A 5,570-nucleotide genomic window follows, 5' to 3' on the forward strand; every position below is an offset into this window, starting at 1 on the left:
TGGGTAGCTATTGGGTAAAGGCACACATTTAACTGACAAAAATCTATAATTGTCTGCGGTTTTTGATTTTCTATACATTTTTTAAGTTAGAGGATTATATATTTTTAGTGTGCATTGGATAGGACCAACTGGCGAGAAAGAGGGGAGGCCTTTGCCCAGCAGCGAGACACTCTTACAGGCAAAAAAAAACCGGGCAAGTGCGAGTCGGACTCGCGCACGAAGGGTTCCGTACCATTATTTATAAAAACGGCAAAAAAATTATGTTTATTGTATGGAAGCCCCCCTTAAATATTTAATTTATTCTGTTTTTAGTATTTGTTGTTATAGCGGCAACATAAATACATCATCTGTGAAAATTTCAACTGTCTAGCTATCACGGTTCATGAGATACAGCCTGGTGACAGATGGACGGACGGACGGACGGACAGCGAAATCTAAGTAATAGGGTCCCGTTTGACCCTTTGGGTACGGGACCCTAAATCTTAAACTATGTTGTCCATGTCACACGGTGTTAGTTATTGCGCTGCAGATTTAGCTTGGTTTAACTTTAGTAGTAAGTATGTCCATATATATTACAGCTTGAAGTGATATAGTACTTTATACAATCATTGATTGAACATTGATTGAGATTGAACAGTATGATTATATCAAATACTTTTTCTACGAGTCATCTAAAATAATACTTTTTTTACTATAAATCCTAAATAAGTAATGAAAATTGGTAAGTATCTCAGTAGACAAAAATGTAGTACAAAAGACATAAACGCGCGCTCCCCCGCCCGCTGCCCGTTTAGTTTTTTCCATGGGAGCGCGGCGGCACGTGATTGGTATTTTTGTTATAGAAGACCAATCCAGCGTATCAAAATGAATATTATAGTTTAGTTGGAAGCCCGTACATGAAAAGTACGCAATTATAGTTTAGTATACGAAATCTTAATTCAACCGTTACAGTCGACGAGTAGAAAAATCGACATTGCGTTTATTTATTTATTTATTTATTTAATCTTTATTGCACAAAAGAAAACCTTATAGTACAAAAGGCGGACTTAATGCCATGAGGCATTCTCTACCAGTCGTTTTTATGATTTGAACTGGCAACACTTCGGAGGATGGGCGTCCGCCGGCGTTTCCTCGCACACGCAATGTTTGAGCCATCGGCTCGGCTGTCTAAATATTATGTGGGCGTCCTTGGATAAGAGATAACCATAATTAGGTATTACATGTTTATCTTTGTTGAAAGGATCTGGGGGCCTACCGCGAAAATCGAAGTTCGTCAATTGCGGGCATTTTTCTCTGTCACTCTAATGACGTCTTAGAGAAAGTAAAAGAGAAAAATCCCCGCAATTGGCGAATTTCGGTTTTCGTGGTAGGCCTCCTGGTGCAGTATCAGCGTCGTGATGTACTGCTTACTTCGGCTGGAGGAACTACGAAGTGAAAAAAAACTGCACTTTATGTACTGCAAGTACGAGACATTTATTATCATAATAAATCCACTATTTGCTAGACCGGATAAACTTTTTTCAATTTTTTTTTATCTTATACCTTTAAACGAGCAATTCTTGTATATATATATATATATATATATTTCTGTGATCTCGGAAACGGCTCTAACGATTTCGCTGAAATTTGGTATATGGGGGTTTTTGGGGGTATACAATCTATCTAGATTAGTCTTATGTTTGGGAAAACGCGTGTTTTCGAGTTTTCATGCGTTTTTCTTTCGACGCAGAATATGGTCGCTAATTTCGTATTGCCGGCCACTGTCCGTCTGGTCCAGCGGGTTAAGACGCGGACGGCAAGAAACAACCAGAGTTACGGGTTCGAATCACGCCCGGTGACTAACTTTTTTTTAATTTTATATGTTTAAGTTTATATATTTTTTTTTAATTTTTATTGTTTTTAGACAAGTTTAAAAAAATGTAGTTAATGTTTGAGATAACAATATATATATACTCCTCAAAAGAAAATAAGAGCCACTGAGTTTTTTGGCTGTAACTTAAAACATACTTACTTATTTCATGTGATATATTTTTTTACAAAAAAAAATGGCATTATTTTTTTTACAATTTAAGTGTATTTCTATCCGAGCTTTGCTCGGTCGCCCAGATACTTTTATTTAACTTTCCCTGTTAGTATGTATGGGACAAATCTTGCAAGTTAAATTTGACCCACACCCCGGTTTCCGATGAAGCTGAAAATTTGCATACTTATGTAAGTCGGGTGACAATGCAATATTATGGTACCATCAAGCTGATGTGATGATGGAGAAAGAAGTTGACTATTGGGACTCTGTGATAAAACAACGCAACCTAATTGTGTTTGGGATTATTGGAATCGTCTCGGTGAGTATTAGTTGCCCGTGGAAAGAAAAGAACAGTCAGCGATACAGCTTGTATCAAAAATTATATTATTGACAGAAAAACTTCTCTTTTACTCCAAATAAGACGTAATAAGAGTGACAGAGAAAGTGGCCCGCAATTTACGAACTTCGATGTTCGAAGTAGGCCCTCAGTTTCGATATATTCATTATGAAAAGGAAAGTACCTATACAATGATGATACTATGTGCTCACACTTAAGCAGTGTGGGAAACGTACGAACCTTGACTTCGATTTCTAACGAGTCGACGCCGGTAAACCTTAAACTTTGACCAATAATAGACCTTATGTGTTCCTAATAAGATTTAAAGTTGTTTGTTAATTCGACTACAGAATAGCAATACTAATAAGAGGGGGTGTGAAGCCAGGAGATTAGAGGAGATAAAAGATATGGCTCGATGCGCGAACTTGCGGTGGAAGAAAAGGACATTCGGGTTTATAACTTTTTATCTTAATTATGCTCGTCAGATCCCTTTCGAGATATCACTAGCTATTATGTACTAAAATGATACTGTTAGATATGCAGAGTAACGTATATTGAACAATCAGGGCTCAAAACCGGTATGAAATACCTGTTAATATTATTCCAAAACTGTTATATTTTTTCGTTGATTAAAAACCGGTTAGATTGAACCGGTGTATAAGGGAGAAGTAGAAGAGGGAGCTGGAAGGGGTAGACCTCGGCGGACTTTCACTGATCAAATCGGGGAAATCCTGAAGAAAGGCCAGGTCAAAGAGCACCCTAAACCGACGAGCGTGTATGAGGAATGTCATGAAAGTGAAGGAAGCGAAAGAGGTATGTCAGGATCGTAGCAAGTGGAAATCCGTGGTCTCTGCCTACCCCTTCGGGAAATAGGCGTGATTATATGTATGTATGTATGTAGATTGAACGCGGATTAAAAAAATCATGTCAAAGTCATTAGCTTTAGCCCCCTCTTAAACGTGTGGTTGATGGAACGGCAATACTCTTCACAACGGTGGACCTTATATATATATAGCAATAAGGCTTACAATGTGTTAGTTAACAGTGTGAGTGATGATACGCCGCCGCCGGCAACATTTAATTATTGTAATGAGTTATTTACTATCTATACCGGACGACCTAAATCAATACATTTTTATTAAGAGATTAATATATCGACATTGTGGAAAATACTTTAACATAATTTGATGTATATTAACAATAGCTATGCCCTACGTTTGACTTTTTTAGATTTTTTTAAATATTATAAAAATTAGGAGCGAAAAACTGATTTCATACAAAATTTAAAATGCTCCTTTTATAATAATTAAAAATTCGAAAAAAATCATAGCTGAGGTTGTTACAACAATTTGTGTCAATATTTTCATTAATTTAAAAATCCAGAGAGGAAAATGGGGACTATGTTTGTATAGAAAGGCGATTTCACGCGGGGCCTCCACTTTCGTCTTAAGGTCCAGTCCATAAATGATAAATAAATATTATAGGACATTATTACACAAATTGACTAAGTCCCACAGTAAGCTCAATAAGGCTTGTGTTGAGGGTATATATAAATATTTATAAATACTTAAATACATAGAAAACACCCATGACTCAGGAACAAATATCCATGCTCATCACACGAACAAATGCCCTTACCAGGATTTGAACGGGACCATCAGCTTCGTAGGCAGGGTCACTACCCACTAGGCCAAACCGGTCGTCAAATAAATACATAGAGAACACCCATGACTCAGGAACAAATATCCATGCTCATCACACGAACAAACGCCCTTACCAGGATTTGAACGGGACCATCGGCTTCGTAGGCAGGGTCGCTACCCAGTAGGTACCCACTAGGCCAGAGCGGTCGGTATAGGTCCTTCGGCAAGGCTCGGAACCGGTTTTTTCTTCATACAAAAAATACCGGTATTATTTCGTTCTTTGGTTCATTATTTCATTTTTAATGGGACTATCTAATAATGCGAAGTTGTTACCTAAATACATGATCCAGTCCTACGTAAAGAGTATAAAATAATTAAACATATTGGGCTATTTCGGGATTTAAAAATAAACCGGTTCCGAGCCCTGTCCTTTGGACGCAGCTCGCTGAACACTGAGCGGTGACTGTCAGGTCAGGGTCCAGCTCGTGGTAAGGCTACAAGTAACAATAGGAGCATAGTTTAAACTTCCACGATTTTTTACACATTATTAAATTACGGGACTTGATCGCGTAGACTTTTAATCGGGACGAGGGTTTGGGGATTTCATTCCATCTCCATAATTTTCCTACGGAGCCCTCGGTAGGCGAGTTCGACTCGCACTCGTCCGTTTTTTAGGGTCCCGTAGCCAAATGGCAAAAACGAAACACTTATGGATTCGTCATGTCCGTCTGTCTGTCCGATTATGTCACAGCCACTTTTTTCCGAAACTATAAGAACTATACTGTTGAAACTTGGTAAGTGTGATGTGAGATGTATTCTGTGAAAAGCATTAAGATAGATTTTCACACAAAAATAGAAAAAACCAATAAATTTTGGGGGTTCCCCATACTTAGAACTGAAACTCAAAATGTTTTTTTCATCAAACACATACGTGTGGGGTATCGATGGATAGGTCTTCAACAATGATATTGAGGTTTCTAATATCATTTTTTTCTAAACTGAATAGTTTGCGCGAGAGACACTTCCAAAGTGGTAAAATCAGTGTCCCCCCTCCTGTAAGTTCTAAAATAAGAGAATTATAAAACTAAAAAAAATATATAATGTACATTATCAGAAATTGGTAATTGGTATGAACGAGATCTAGTAAGTAGTTTTTTTAATACGTCATAAATGGTACGGAACCCTTCATGGGCGAGTCCGAGTCGCACTTGGCCGCTTTTTTTTTTCAACTTATGGTTTTAACCAGCATTTTAAAAGTGACTCAGGCAACCATAACGTCCATAACACTGGGTCTAGTGACTAAAGAAAGTGGATTGACCCACGTTTTTCTTGATTAAAAAAAAAAAAACAAGTTTTAGCTACAACGTGTAGGTAATTGTTGGCTTGGCAGCTATCAACCCCTTAACGCCTTTAATGCAACATCTTCATTAAAACTACCTTTATTAATAATGCATTAGAATTACTAGAATTAGACGCACAACTGGCAAAAATAAGTCTAGCGTGGAGAATGTTATACAACGGATGTTACTAAATAACCTTTTCTGTTCATCAGTTTGTCAATGCTCCG

The sequence above is a fragment of the Cydia pomonella genome, chromosome 25 (assembly GCF_033807575.1).
Source record: "Cydia pomonella isolate Wapato2018A chromosome 25, ilCydPomo1, whole genome shotgun sequence".
NCBI classification, from domain to species: Eukaryota; Metazoa; Arthropoda; class Insecta; order Lepidoptera; family Tortricidae; genus Cydia; species Cydia pomonella.